This window comes from Macrobrachium nipponense, chromosome 9 (genome assembly GCF_015104395.2).
Source record: "Macrobrachium nipponense isolate FS-2020 chromosome 9, ASM1510439v2, whole genome shotgun sequence".
In the NCBI taxonomy this organism is placed as follows: domain Eukaryota; kingdom Metazoa; phylum Arthropoda; class Malacostraca; order Decapoda; family Palaemonidae; genus Macrobrachium; species Macrobrachium nipponense.
The window spans coordinates 84,640,885-84,658,715 of record NC_061110.1 but is presented as its reverse complement, the minus strand read 5'-3'; positions in this window follow the sequence as shown (position 1 = coordinate 84,658,715).

The following is a 17,831-nucleotide window of genomic DNA, read 5'->3' as shown; positions in this document are numbered from 1 at the left end:
TAACGACGTTATTTTATATGTATATATATATATATATATATATATATATATATATATATATATATATATATATACACTTCACACTTAAAAAAAAAACCTAAAATAGTTACAATTTTACTCAGACAACAAAGAAGAGAATAAGAAAATTAAGACACCATTAAAAGAGCACTTGTTCCATCAGAACATATAGATATATATATATATATATATATATATATATATATATATATATATATATATATATATATATATATATATATATATATATATATATATATATATATATATATATATATATATACGACAGTGTGCGCATAATCTTAGAATATTGTTCATTACGAATTAAAGTAAAAATCTCGTACTACAAAGGCTAAAGCCTTCAACTAAACAAACGCCCGCCCCACCCCTCCTCTTAGAAGTATTTCTCATAACATCGTTCGACATGGCATCATAGAAAGGATGCAGCTATCCCACTTGGCATAATTACAGTCTCCACTAATCATAAAGTTATCAAACTAGACAGTATTTCTGTTGACAGAAGTTCACTCTCGACGGGGTTCGGAAGTCACGTAAAGCCGTTGGTCCCGTTACTGAATAACCATTGGTTCCATGTAATATAAAAACAGCATACAAACAAACAATCAATACTAGACATAAGTCATTTCTGCAGGAGAATTTAAAAGTAGGTTTTGAATTAATGGTTTTGGTAAATCCACTAATTTTGAGTATAAATCAGTTAGATTATTGACATTGATGTTCAGAAGCTGTATATCGGATTCTACAACATAAGTCAACCTACACTATCACTCATCTCCTTTTTCAAAAACCTGACTGCCTGACATACGGAAGATCAAAATGACCCTACTGAAGTCAGAGCTCTCGGTTTTACTATTCCTGCGGTCCGTAACGGCGCCCGTTTTGACAGAGGGAATGGTATCAATCATAACCTTAATGGCTTCCGCAACATTTCTGGCCCAATGTCAGAATGACAAAGGGAGATTAGCTACGCAAAGGCTGGCTATAAAATGAAGAGTGAAGGGATGTCTGATACAGTCTGATTCAGCCCCGGCAGCTGACAGCATCCAAGGATGGAGATGAGGAATCTGGTTTGTAGTTTATTCGGTAAACATTTGTTGTATGGGAATCAAGAATCTTGGCGTCATTTCTAATCAATCTTGAGGGAGAGATTAAAAAACGCCTATCTGTATGTTTGCACAAATACGTTTTCCTTCTTGGAAATATTTATATTTTTCATTTATATCATGTTTTGTTAATTTTTCGTCTAAATCGTGTTTTAATTGACCGATTTTCTGTAGTAATTGAAAATACAGATGCACTTCTTCCATACTCGTATCCTGGTATTGTTATGTAAGGCTCTCTCTATCCCTCCAATTCCCTCATACGCACATAAACACACACACGCACGCACACACACACACACACACACACAGATATATATATATATATGTATATATATATATATATATATATATATATATCTATAGAAGGTTTACATTAATTAAAATCTGACATCAAATTAGCTTTTGTGTAGGTATTTCTTCCCCATTTTTCATATTATGTTTTAAATTTCATACAAATCAATCTATGCACATAATTCGCATTAAAGAAGAGAGTTGTTATTTAGTCTGTAGTCTTTGGGTCAGAATATCTGTACAATTTCAAAAGGAAAACATACACTATCAAATATAATTCAGTGTAAAAACTGCTCAGCTGCATAACAAATATGTGAATCCTATTTTCATTCATATTATTCTGCCTTTTCTGTCAAACATAAATGAGAATAGATTTTGCTGAATTTTGTGATTAATTTACTCACTTTTTAGTTCATTTAGTTCTTGTTATGGCTGTTGTCTAGCTGCACTGACAAGTTGTTCTATACTCCTGCCTGTTAATACCTTTCCAGTTGTTATTTTATGTGTAGCCATATCCTTCTGTAAAAAGATATGGCAGGTACATGAAAGTAGAATGTTTAAGATTCTAATTAGGAAAACCACTACATATTTCTCTTTCCAAACATTACATCAATCTTTCAGTCTACGAACATCTTCAAATTTAATAATAAATGACAATGAATTTCTATTACCTAAGAATATAAACAATTATTGTTGATAGGGTTATCGGGGAAAATCAACGGTAAAGGAATATAAGTCTAACAAATATACAGAAGTCATTTTTGAAGGTTTCATAAAAAATATCATAAGTATTTCCAAACTTTCAGGTATTTGTGCTCTTCTTAGCAGTGGTATGCGCAACTGGAATTAGAAAGTGTGAAGCAGAGCCAAGTCACCAGGGACATGACCAAATATCACAACGAGGGAGTCACTTCCATGGACAGCAGCATTATCAGCCACTGATATATGGGCAAGGACATCACCATGGAAAGAGAGCCGCTGACCCACAGCCAGAAGCACTGAGCCACGGACACCACCATGGAAAGAGAGCCGCTGACCCACAGCCAGACGCTCTGAGCCACGGACACCACCATGGAAAGAGAGCCGCTGACCCACAGCCAGACGCTCTGAGCCAACGGACTACCACCATGGAAAGAGAGCCGCTGACCCACAGCCAGAAGCTCGAGTCACGGACACCACCATGGAAAGAGAGCCGCTGACCCACAGCCAGACGCTCTTGAGTCACGGACACCACCCATGGAAAGAGGCCGCTGACCCACAGCCAGAGCTTCTGGGGCCACGGACACCCCCACCATGGAAAGAGAGCCGGCTGACCAGCCAGAAGCTCTGAGCCACGGAACACCACCATGGAGAGCCCTGACCCTCAGCCGAAGCTCTGAGCCCGGACACCACCATGGGAAAGAGAGCCGCTGAACTCTCAGCCAGAAGCTCTGAGCCACGACAACCAACCATGAAAGAGAGCCGCTGGACCCAGCCGGAAGCTCTGGCCGGGGACCACCATGGAAAGAGAGCCGCGACCCACAGCCAGAAAGCTCTGAGCCACGACACCACCATGGAAAGAGAGCCGCTGACTCAGCCAGAGCTCTTCCACGGACACCCACCATGGAAAGAGGCCGCTGACCCTCAGCCAAAGCTCTGAGCCACGGACACCACCATGAAAAGAGGCCGCTGACCTCAAGCCAGAAGCTCTGGAGCCACGACACCACCATGGAAAAGAGAGCCGCTACCCTCAGCCAGAAGCTCTGAGCCAGGACACCACCAGGGAAAGAGAGCCGCTGACCCTCAGCCAGAAGCTCTGAGCCACGGACACCACCAGGGAAAGAAGCCGCTGACGCCAAGCCAGAAGCTCTGAGCACGGCACCACATGGAAAGAGAGCGCTGACCACAGCCAGAAGCCTGAGGCCACGGACACAACCCATGGAAAGAGCGTCAAGATCGCACGGACCCACAGGAAGAGAGCCGCTGACACCTCAGCCAGAACCTCTGAGCCACGGTACACCACATTGGAACAGAGAGCCAGCTGACTCACAAGCCAGCAAGCTCTGAGCACGGCCCCACCATGGAAAGAAGCCGCGACCCTCAGCCCAAAGGCTCTGAGCCACGGACACCACCATGGAAGAGAGCCGCTGACCCTGCAGCGATGAAGCTCTGCCATCGGACACCATCATGGAAAGGATGAGGCTGATCACCTGCAGCCATTGTAACTCTTGAGCCACGACACCACCGGAGATGAAGAGAGCCGCTGACCTCCTCAGCCAGAAGCTTGAGCCACGACACCACATGGAAGAGAGCCGCTACCCAAGCCAGAAGCTCTGAGCCAAGGACACCATGAAAGAGAGCCGCTGACCCACAGCCTGAGGCTGATCATTCCCACAGCACTGGCCATGGTACACGCCTAGGACACTTCTCTGGACATCACTCATTCAGTCACGGACACCACCATGGAAAGAGAGCCGCTGACCCTCAGCCAGAAGCTCTGAGCCACGGACACCACCATGGAAAGAGAGCCGCTGACCCACAGCCAGAAGCTCTGAGCCACGGACACCACCATGGAAAGAGAGCCGCTGACCCTCAGCCAGAAGCTCTGAGCCACGGACACCACCATGGAAAGAGAGCCGCTGACCCTCAGCCAGAAGCTCTGAGCCACGGACACCACCATGGAAAGAGAGCCGCTGACCCACAGCCAGAAGCTCTGAGCCACGGGACACCACCATGGGAAAGAGAGCCGCTGACCCTCAGCCAGAAGCTCTGAGCCACGGACACCACCAGGAAAGAGAGCCGCTGACCCTCAGCCAGAAGCTCTGAGCCACGGACACCACCATGGAAAGAGAGCCGCTGACCCTCAGCCAGAAGCTCTGAGCCACGGACACCACCATGGAAAGAGAGCCGCTGACCCTCAGCCAGAAGCTCTGAGCCACGGACACCACCATGGAAAGAGAGCTGCTGGGCCACAGCCAGAAGCTGGTCATTCTCATAGCACAGTACAAGGTGCGCCCCATGGACACCTCTCTGGTAGCCATTTTAATCACCGTCTCCATCAAGGAAAATAATTGGTAACAAATCCAAAAAAGTACATGCTTTCTTTGCATTAGATATGTTGAATTTCTTCATCATTCAATATTCTATTGAATATAGCTAAACACTGTACTTTATACTTTATCTTTCCGAGAAGTTGATTATTTTATCTTTTTGTATAAAATGGCTATTGAACCTTTGTTTATTAGCTTAAAATCATATTAATCAAACCATGACACCCTAGCTCTAATTAGTAACTTTATTAATTCTAAAGAACATTGATTGAGTAATGTACGATTACATATATTTTTCACTGTGTTGTCAAATAAACCAGTATTCTATTACTTATCGACTGAAGGACCAAGTTACCCTGTTTAATAACAAAATGAAAGAATGTAATTAGGCACTATTTTTGGCCTCTCCTTTTCAACGTATTACCTCTGAGACGCATTGCTATAAATTTATATTGCCCATAATTATTTTCATTATGCTGTATTATTATAGTGTAAGGCATACACCCCTATCCCTCTCTGAATATCGACAATACAGTTCTGTCCATCTTTCTTCGTTCTTCTGGGTAATTAATTAGTCTAACAACGTACACACACGCATGGACTTCGTACACAATAGGCTAAACACACCACTTCCCAGAATGACTTCCTTTCGCGCAACGAAAGAACTTCCATTGCACCAGTCGTCAGTGTTGATCGTTTTTTGTATTTGTTGATACTGGCATTGTAATTCATGTCTTTATTTTCAGTCTCTCTAACCACATTCCTTAATGGTGTCTCCCTTACAAGTTATTCGCTTGCATGACGATGTATATTTGTAGGCTTTAAATAAATCATTTAAAATGGCACTCGTTTTGCATATACTTTTTTTAACCTTATGTGAATCAGGTTTTGATGGTGGCATAAACAACCAACCAGGTATTGTTGGGGTTATTATAAAGAAAAGCTTCCTTTATAGACCTGAAGTATAAAGATAGTAAAGGACTGTCAACTAAAAAACAATAGAGCTCTTTTGCCTGGTGATGAGGAACTTATATGAGTGATGAGTTTGCCTAAAAATACATAAAACTCTCATGTAGTATGCATAAATTGCTGTTTTTAACAACTAAAGCGAAGCAAAGATATTTCATCAAGTAATGATAATATAATTCAATTGTGTCATATTTCATTCAGGTGTTTCCTAGGATTAATATGTGTAAACTTATGATCCATAAAACAATGGGGTTTAAATATTTTGTTAACTTTTCCCCATGTGCTTGAACGGTGTCGCTAGTCACCTCGGCCTAAAGATCAGAGAAAGATGACTCCATTTCAGTTCGTTATCATCAAGAGACAACATTCGGCCAAGAGTTGCGCAATAAGAAAATAAATACCTAACTTACGCTGCCATCTAAGTACTAGTACAATATAGAGTCTGCCCTCATGTGTCTTCAACTGTCTTGTCATGATTTTGTATCTGAATAGTCATCATTTGTACAAATGATCATTTCGCCACCAGTTTTGTTAAAACAAAACACTTTGTCTAATCACAGATGATAATACCGTAAATGTCAAAGAACTGTTTCTTACAAATAGACTGCAAATGCAGAGAGCGAAAGTACAGAAGTAAAATATGCTCTGCTTGGGAGCAAAAATGCAACAAATGTTGAACCTTTCGAAGGTTAGTTCCTTTTGAGATGCAGTGACTGGAGCAGGAGCAAATCTGGAAATCATACATAAAATACCATAGTACTGCTGGAAAAGCAGAACTAACCAAAAAATATATATTGTTATTGTTATAAAATTTACCAGTATTTCTGTTCCTGAAATGGTAAGAAAGGAACATCTTACATCTAAGAATGTTAGGTCAGGGCTTATTCACAGTGATTGTAATCACTACGAATGACCTTAAACTGACGATGGTATTTAGGTTAATGTGTGACTTCAAGATTAACTACAGGATAAACAGATTTGTTGCCTTGTAAGTAGGTATGGACACTTAAATAAACATTCTACCGTCAAATGCCTTCCAAAAACTTCATCCTAATTGTAAGAACTTGCAATAGTGATAAAAGTCGTAATAAAAATCCAAAAATATGGCACGATTCCTTTCCCTTATTGATATGGCGACAGTTATTGGAAATCTACTAATTTTCACATAGACTTCTGTATGTACAGTAATACAATCCGTAGAAATAGCAGCTTTCAGGGGTTTTCTAGTACTAGATGGCAGTAAGTTAAATCTATCAAGGTCAATCCAAAGGTATTTTTTAAAGCATCACAGCAAACAGAAATTAATTTTAGATGAAAGTGCTAAGACTTCTTTTCAGTAATTGAGCGAGATTATACGTGAAGTAGATTACATGATGTCACTTTATGCTTCCATATCTGTTAAACTTATGAAATTAGAGTCGGTTTCTAGCCTAACTTGTGTGAATAAATATTGCTTTTTTTAGGTTTAAGCTTTTGAATGAAGTCATAAAAGGAATCTAACACCGCATCCCTGTTTTAAAAAAAAAAAAAAAAAAAAAAAAAAAAAACCTAACTCTAGCTATAGAACTGTGCAACAAATCTGTCAGTTCATATGGTTTTAGTGCTATTGTTAAGGGACTTTCGTTTGGTCTAAACACTAGCTAAAACCTCTGTAGCGAATAATGAACTAAATTTAACTATTTTTGTCCTGTATACTCTACACCCGACGTAAAAAAAAAAAAAAAAAAAAAAAAAAAGTAAAACATCATCGAGTCCACAGTAGCTAATGTAGTGACCTAACACAAGGGAACCACTTTAAAACTCATTTTTTTTTTTTTATTGAAGAGAAGACACAGACCTCCCTGAGACCATCTAAAATGAAATTTTCATTATCTCTGATTTATAAAATGCTTGCTAATACGTCCATGTGCTAATTACTGTTGAGGAATCATAAAGATTTTTCTGACATGATTCGTAGCTTATCTAACGCCTTGCATAATTTACACTCTATATGGCAACTTTACCTAAGGAAACCTAAGGACAGTGGCTGTCAAATTAGGTTTAAAAACCTGAAATACATAATGATTAGTGTACGCACTTAATAATAATTTAAGAGCTTGTACTATTGAAAAATTAGTTTGACACGATACAAGAACAGCTCTCCGTCTAAACTACGAAATTTATGACATACGTCTAATTCTAGATCCGCCACTGACTCATGAAGTGAAAAATAACTTTCATTGAAAGCATTTACTGTATCCATTATGTATAAAACTTAAACTGTTCTACCCAGGTAAAGACCACTCATCTGTATACGTATATATATATATATATATATATATATATATATATATATATATATATATATATATATATATACACACACACACACACACACACACACACATATACATACATACATGAATAACTTGATCACGATGTATACATATATGAATATAAATTTTCAACGAAAATACGTAAATCATCGCTGCGTTGCTCTATATGTATTACAATTCATTTAGCTGTTTCAGCCATAAACGTATGAATGAGTAGTATTTAGTAGACAAAAAAAAATTTAAATTATTAGAATGAGTTTCCCCTTCATCGTTTACTGGGCTACACTTCTTCTTCTATCCAAGGGGAAATACTTAAAATTATATGAATAACAATTAAAACTTAATCACGCAGCTCTGAAACCCAATAGATTCAAGTGTCTAAAACTAATAGAGTACTTGCTCTATGCATATGCCACGGGCCTTTACCCTATCTCTAAAATTCTCAGTTGTGCATGGTGTGACGGTCAGAGAAAACGGATAAAAATAATGTAACAGAAAATGGTAACTTATGCTGGACTAGTACATATTTAGAGTTATATCACGCTTTTTCATGTAAGACCTCAGCTGTAACAATTGGCAGTCTTTAAACCCCTATCCAGGGCATTAAAACTTATATAGACCAAGAAAAGAGAGTACAGTTACTAACAGAATTATTAGTAGTATATTAATATTCTAGTTTTATTTGTCTAATTTCATGCGTTAATGACTGACCCGCTATGACATACATAATGGATTTTATAGTTACTTCACTTATTGCTGCTATTTACGGTTTTACTGTTATAGATATCGAATTAGTTATTCATTGAAAATATAACAGAATTAACCTGAATCTATATAACCCTTTCAGTTTAAACATTATGACTGAGCTCTAGCAATCCACTGATTTTTATTACACAATTATGAACAACTTTAGCAATCTCGCAAGATAGGCTACAGCCTTCCAAAAAGCGTTTGCCTAATTGCCCCGTGCTATGGGTGTAAGGTATAAACACTATATTAAAAAAAAATCTCTACTGTAAATCACAATATCGAAATAAAAAAATCAAGCTCAAATTTGAGTAAATTCAGATAATTGATATGGTTTCGTTTCATAGCGAATTCATCAGCGCTTGCATCTGTTTACTAATTATTTTCTGTTCTAATAGTAGCCTAGAAGTCGAATAGATGTCAGCAGCGACAACGTATACTCCACGAACCTGGCTATAGGCCCAGCATTAGATTAGCTCCTATAGGTCCACTAATTTATGTGACCAATCGTATTAAAAGCCACTCCGCCACGCAGATGTTCATAGAAAACCACCTGGACAATTTAAATATCATTGTTAGGCGAACAATGTCCAGTCTGGTAACCCGAGTGAGAAACAGCAGCAACTCGCTCATACAATGCATCCTAAGGAGTGAAGCAAGAAGATCTAAATTGTGGGAAAGATGGGAAAAATGAGGTCATTGTCCCGTAAAGGACTTAATCTCTGTATTGGCAAGATGTCATCTGCAGATTCTATCATGATTATTATTATATTTATTGCTGATATTTTACTTTTTCATTATTACTGTGAATACTATCAAGTTAAAGTTTTTTTTTTTTTTTTTTTTTTTTTTTTCGTATTTAGCTCTCTGGAGCTGACTACTGTAACCACCCAAGGTCTCTAGATGAAATTTAAGTTATATAATCTGCGCACTAACTGTTTTTTTTCGCTCTCACCAATATTACTACTGTTATTACCAGTATTATGATTACTATCTTTTATGCTACCTCAGCTATTTGGTGGATAAGTACCGATTATTTTTTTTTTTTTATCATGTTGTCTCATGTATCTAGATTGTGTATGTTACTGTCTGCATTTTGTATATTCCATTATATTGGGCCCTGGACGCGGAAATAAAAGGATATTATTATTATTATTATAAAACCTAAGGGGACGAAATCACCGAACCGGAGTAGTATATCACAAGCTGTTGCCTATAAAACATTTTCAGCTATATAGTATCGTGGGGGCCAGCAGAATTTTTTTTACCTAGAGGAGTCAAATATATATATATATATATATATATATATATATATATATATATACATATATATTATATGATAAGATATATATATATATATATATATATATATATATATATATATATATATATATTATATATATATATATATAATATATATAATATATATATATATATATATATATATAGATATATACTAGATATATATATATATATATATATAGTATATATATATATAATAGATATATCTAATATATATATATATATATATATATATATATATATATATATATCTATATATATATCTATTATATCTATATATATCTATATATATATATAGATATATATATATATATATATATATATATATATAATTTGACTCCTCTTGGAAAATATTCTGCTGGCCCCCATGATACTATATAACTGAAAATGTTTATAGGCTACAGCTTGTAACATACTACTCCGGTGAACTGCGATGCCAATAATTTAAGTGAAACAAGATGCGATAAAGAAAAACTACAATGTTACATTGACTTTTTTTTTCAATAGTTCCATATACTCTTCAGCTGAATTCAAATACTTCTGGAAAGAACGACGCAGTTATAACTATAAACAAATATTATACAATACATAACGATACCTTTAATTTACTTAAACTGATAGAATATATTGTAAAATTGAAGGAAAAAAAGTGATGCAGTTAAATGTAATATATACAAAAATTTTCTGCAGGATAACAGGGGGTGGGGGCAGGTGGCCTCTCTTGCCCCTATGTGCGGGCGCCCATTTATAGTATAAGAATCAGGGGTCGTTTTAACCATCTAATGGTCGCTTCCGTAGCTAAGGTTGTCAAGCGAGCAGCCTACTTCTGTAATGATTAAGACAGTATGCATGAAGGTGACTTCACTTATAAAAATTGCATATTATTGAATATTATTGATAACATTAAGTAAAGTTTTATTGCAGTTTAATAAATCCGTTAATTTTCACTAAATTCTGCTTGGAAACTGAAGTCCCGAAATAAATACAAACCAGTTTTGCAAGAATACCAATGACAAACAAATGTAACTTTTCCATTGAGGGAAAAAAATCTTCATTAACATAAATCTACATTTTGCATAAAAATGTTCCAAAGCTTACGATTTTTCAAACAGAAAACCTTCACCACCAGCTACAAGCTTTAGTAAATTATTATTGAATCCAAGTTCTTATATTTCCGTAGATTTCTTTGATTGAATTCCAGTTACACGTCTCAGCGATTCACCATTTTATCATATAACAAATTTATGTCTTCATCTGGATTCGGATAAAGAAACATTCACAACATCATACAAATAGGGGAAGAGAGAGAGAGAGAGAGAGAGAGAGAGAGAGAGAGAGAGAGAGAGATGTGATATTAAGGCAAGAGAAAGAAACAAAAAAAATAAGTAACAACATGAACAAACGAGACACCATGACTGTAATTGTGAAATAGTACAGGGACGCAACCAAAGAGAGCAAACAAGAACCTCAATGCAAAGAAAACAACAACTAGTATATGATTTACATATTGCCCATTACCAGAAGCACCAAATGACTACCCTCCTCGGAATAGTAGGAGAATGCATTATGGAAATCTATTTTTGTTACGCTTTTTCCACCACATGTCCATAACTTTTGTTACTCCATAAGGAATAAACGGACCTAATTACCTACGCGCTTCTCAGATAGGTTTGTTATTGTAGGGAAATCCGTCAGTAAAATTTTATTATTTTCCCCTCTTTATTTATTTATTTATTTATTTATTTATTTGTTTGTTTCCATTCCAACTGAGTAAGTTTTATTGATCTTTGAATAAGACCTATGATATCTATGACACCTTGTCTTTGGGATTAGCGTTTCCGGGAAAGAGATGCAGTATCATGTACAATACTCTTTTTGGCCTTAAAACTAAATTTCCTTTATTATAATAATTAGTGTTACCCATTTTATTTTCATTTTAGACATTACTGCAACGCCATATCAAAAACCACCTGCCTTCAAATAGTACGTTTTATATTCTCTAACTCCGCTGATAAAGAGCAAACAATTATCTTTTGGTTACAAATGAAGGTGACAGTCTCGCCAAATATAGACAACGAGGAAGCAAAAAATTGTTGTCTATTATCATTATTTGTTTGGCGGAATCTCCTGATCGCCACTGCATAATGAGGATTTTAATTAATCAATCTTCTTAAGTTCATAAATATAATGATTCCTTTAAAAATGTGTATAGGAAAAGGCTACAACACTCGTGTTATCATAATGATAAAATGGAATATACAATTTACGTAAAGACTTTCTTGGTCTACCCACTCCGATGACAGTCATATGGATTTTTGTTCCAGTTTCTTTTAACAAAAGATTTATCTCTTTTAATGTATTCAGCTATCTAGAAACGTGAATTGAAGGATGCGCCAGCATCCCTGGCCTCTCTGAACGTTATAGCCCGGATTCGGTCAATCCATCTGATTTCCTCCGAGTCGTTAGCCATGGCTGTATCTAACTTCGTCACTCAGTCTGAAAATACAAGAAATGTAAAATGATAAATAGCTTATTAGAAACTTAAGATAATGTACTTGGAGATAGGCTATAGCAGAAAACTTCATAACTTTCCATTTGTTCTGTAAAGGGGGGGCTCTAATTTCGAAACACCCGGAATGTATACAAACACACACCGATATATATATATATATATATTACTATATATATATATATATATATATATATATATATATATATGTGTGTGTGTGTGTGTGTGTGTATATATATATATATATATATATATATATATATATATATATATATATATATATATATATATATATATATATTATATGTATATATATATATATTTATATATATATAATTCGAAGAGGTGACCTATCTGAAACCTTGAAATAAGAAATACATTACATTATAGCTTATAACAAGATTGCCTTCACAAAATGAATAGGTGCGCAATGAAAAGTAAATACAACGGAACAGAGATATTGGGAGAGGCATATTGAATGTTGCATGTCGCTTTCAGTGTTAATTTGAAAGAAGATGATGCACTCGTAAAGCTGACTAATTTTACCAATGATAAATAATTCACCTTTCGTGTCAGTTAAAAGTTGCCAGTAGAATTCTACATAAAATTGTATTTCAAAACACAACGTTGGAAAAAAAGTGAAGCTTATCTCTAATTGAAAGAATTTGTAGGTGGTATTAGTGGTATTACCAGTTACCATCCCAGTTCCCAATATACGTAGCGCCTACAGACATAATTAAAATTAAGTATATCCAAAACCTTGAGGCGGCAAATGATTGTAAGATCTTTGGCTCGGTTTCCTTGCCAAAATTTAAGGAGCACGTTCCTGACGATCGAACGAGTTATACTACTTGTGTACAGAGGCTTACTATAATCGCACATTTGTTTTGAACTAATAATAATGATATGATCAGCAACAGCTGGAAAAATATAATACAAAATAATCTCTCTCTCTCTCTCTCTCTCTCTCTCTCTCTCTCTCGTAAGCGCTGTAAGGTCCTTCGATAGCGAGAGTGTGGGTTTCTCTTGAAATGTCGTAATGCAAGTTACGTAAGTCATAAAACGAAATTGTAGGAATATGCTTACGTACATGAAAGTTTTCTCTCGCCTCGCAAAAATAAGCACGAAAATAAATAAATAAAATAAATAAATAAATAAATAAATAAATAAATAATTAAATAGAATGAAGGATATCCTAGAAGTTTAAGTAACACAAAAAAATCACCTCGAAAAATAAATAAATAAATAGACTGCAGGATATCCTAAAAGTTTAAGTAACAAAAAAAAAAAAAAATCACCTCATAAAATTAGATAAATAAATACATAGACTGCAGGACATCCTAAAAGTTTAAGTAACAAAGAAAAAAATCACCTCGTAAAAATAAATAAATTGATTAATTAATTAATAGACTGCAGGATATCCTAGAAGTTTAAGTAACACAAAAACAAAACAAAAAAAAAGGGGGGAAAAAAACCAAAGTCATCAAGATGAACTTTCCCCGCCCCCGACATGATGCTGGCAGACGAATGACGACAGTCATTAGCTATCGCATTCATGACGGCTGAGCCGCAAAACCTTTTGCGGAACACTAACATTCCGCAGACGGAGGAGCGCGCCATTTAGAGTTTGTTAAGGCCGGAGACTTTTGCCGGGTGTGGCTGCAGTGCGGTTTGCTATTTCCAGTTAACATTTTACCGCAAGGCCACGGCCAGCCTCGGCGCCGCTTGGGAACTCTCTTTAGCCCGTCAGGCGACGGAGAGTTTGCGGGGAAGGAGAGAGGGACTCGGGAGATAACGCCGTGAGTAGAAGTAATTGGGGGTGAAAGAGGTTAACCCTGCAGTACTCCGGCTTCCCGTCCGCGAGGCCTTGAAGTCTCCGATGACTTTCGCTTTTCGTTCGTTATCGGTAGAAGTTCGATGTGACTAAATAAAAACCACTAACTTGAACACTTACATGTTTGCACTTGCAATTATGAAATGCTCGGGTGGGTATGTCGTAAGTCTTGTAAATTAATTGATAGTTTTCTGATCTTCACTGGTCAATATTAGTCACTGATATAAAGTTAATTTCAGGTACTTGGAATTCATAGCACCAGTAAAAATATCAATAACTGCAGAATTATAATTGCGGCATACATAGCGATAAGCTCAAAATATTTTAACAAAGACCACAAATAAGACACTACTTATGTGTTGCTTACCTTACATCAATAAAGAAACCTCTAAATAAACAACGTTTGAGAAAGTATTACACGTCGAAACACTCTACTGGAGAGACGAAAATAGTCTCCAGGAAACGCTCACAGGACTTTGACCACTAAAAGTACCATATTTCCTGTGTACTCAAGGTTACTCTCAGTTGAGGAACAAGAAGATTGTCTCGTGGATGTTCCTTTCCTCACCACCTAACTATGATGTCCTTTCTCAGACGTCTCGCCTCACTCCATAAATGAGGATATTTTAACAACTATAGAGACATGTGCGAGATAAGAGAAAAGATAAAAAATGTATGTAGTAAGTAGTAAGAAGGAGAAGGAATCCTAGGAAAGGTTAACCAAATGGGGTGTGAAGAGTTCAAGAATGGACAGACCACTTCATCTTCCCAACAAACATTAGATACGATTTATTTCCCATTTTTTCTTTGTCAGTCCTTCTGCTGAGACATTTTCTCATTAGATTCCTACTTTACAACTTCTCGGGAAACGCTATGGCATCTTATATTAGCCTTTATCAATGTTTCCTTGCAAAAAAAAAGAAAAAAAAAAGAAATATTTCGTTTCATGGTTTCACCTATTTCTTTTGCTAAATTGTTTCATTGCCTTGACTTAGTTTACACTAACATTGGTCATCGACTCGAATAGTTTCATCCCCATACCACTGCATCTCGTTTGCAATCCATCGGATCTTGTCGCCTCCCATTCATTAACTGTTAAATTGACATTACATTCAAAGCTTGTGCATAATCAAAATCATACATTTGCATTAACCATTTCCGTTAAGGTATCTTCCAAATCTATCTCTTTCATCCTCTATTTCAAATAATTTTACAGCAACTCATCCCAATAATAGGTTTTCTTGAATTTCATCTTCCATTGCTAGGTTCACTTTCAAAGCCACATTTGCCTATTTACTTCCCTCAAATAGATTTCCTTAAAGTTCTTTCTTAAAGTCAAACAAAAAGCTAAAGCAATTCCTATTACTTTTCCTTCCCAGCTTTACTATTCATTCCTCATAGTATATACCTTAACTCTATCCTTTACCAGTCTCTCTCTCTCTCTCTCTCTCTCTCTCTCTCTCTCTCTCTCTCTGTTATGCAATATATATATATATATATATATATATATATATATATATATATATATATATATATATATATATACATATATAATGTATTATCAAAAGTTATTGATGCTTCAGCACTGTTGATTCTGTAGAGTAACCTCCCTAATTTTCTTATCAAAATCTTCTCATGGTTGCTTAAACTGGCAGGCAACATGCCGAAAGGGCTTGTCAAAATCTGTGAACTTGTCATTATCATGTCTATTATACATATACAATTTCTCTCTCTCTCTCTCTCTCTCTCTCTCTCTCTCTCTCTCTCTCTTGCTGACGTGTTTCGCCACTTTTCGAAGCAACCATGACAAGTTACTCTATAGAATCAACAGTGCTGAAGCAGCAATAACTTTCAATCAGACTTATTTAAAACGGGGTCTACTACCCAAGTATATATAAAATACTTATATATCACTCAAGTATACGGAACGTAAAACTTTGATTAGTTCTCCATCAAATTTGACCGAAGGTTGCAGGTAATAAAATATCAATTAAAACTACGTACAACTTTTTTATGGCATTGTTGAAACCTATATTAACAAACAGTTTCAAGGTAAACTGTAACGAACTGTTGGCTTCAATACTTCCTTGTATTATTATTATTATTATTATTATTATTATTATTATTATTATTATTATTATTATTATTATTATTATTATTGTTGTTGTTGTTTGTTGTTGTTGTTGCTGTTGTTTTTTGTGTGAATTCTTTGTAAATAAAGTACTTTATAAAATAAATATTATGTAAGATCTTTGATACCATACAATACGCTTCATTTTTTAAAATAAAAATTCTTAAATTATAGAAAATCAGTATTATCAACATTACAATCTTCTGATATTTTATTGGCAATATCGAGGCACATGCTCGTTGCGCAATAGGATTTGACACTTTCAGTACTGTTATAATATTAATGAAATTGAATTAAATCTTTTCTTGGTCTCCTGAAAATATTTGTAGTTACTGAGTCAGTTGTTCTCAGTCTTTTCTTCAGTAGTTCAACCGAAAATACATTACATTACTACATTAATACTATTGGTCTTGCATTTTGATACTTTTTTATTTATTTATCTATTTATTAATTTACTTTTTTCTTTTATGATAAGTGTGATTTCTTCTTTCTGTATTTCACTTTACTTCCTCTCAACTCTTCCTAATGAACACCATATTCTTTGGAAGCTTGAATTTCAAATCTATGGCCCCTGTGGGTTTGTTCTATATGAACAGGTTGCATCTATTGAATAATAACAATAATAATAATAATTTATTGCAAGTATATTACCACGTCTCTATTGCCACTACTGTTATACTGATCTAACTTGAAATTCAACACAAGATTCAATTAAGATGAAACTGATTTGCTCCAAGAACATTACAAACCTGTGCGCAATTATTTGAAACTAAAACAAATTTACTCAAAGACTGTTAAAGAGCAGTGCGTCCTAAGGAAGACACCTCTAAGTATAATAAATCATCCCACACAAGGAAATTAATTAATATTCAACGAAGGATAATCTACGATGGCTCCACTAATTGTTTTCTTAATGACCTCAAAAATGCTAAGAGTCCATCGCCGGAAATCGTTGAGGTTTTTGTTCAATATTGTGATTTTAGGGTAAATAAAAGGAGCTGCATTAAGCACAAAGCGAGGATTTATAATTGCTCTTCCCACAGACTAGAGTAAATGAATCAGTCCAATCACTAGCTTACACTATTTTTGTTCCCTTTCAAGAATCTTTACGCGATTCCCTGCAAACACACGGACACACACACACACATATATAAATATATATATATATATATATATATATATATATATATATATATATATATATATATATTTATATATGTGTGTGTGTGTGTGTGTGTCCGTGTGTTTGCAGGGAATCGCGTAAAGATTCTTGAAAGGGTGAATATAGTGAATATTATATATATATATTTATATATATATAGATTATATATATAATGATATATATATATTATATAGATATATATATATATATATAATATATATATCTATAATATATATGTATTAGTATTATATATAAAATATATATATATATATTTATATATAATATTATATATATGATAATAGTTATATATATATTATATATATATATTATATATATATATATATATATGTATATTATATATAAATATACTATATAATTATAATATATATATAATATATAA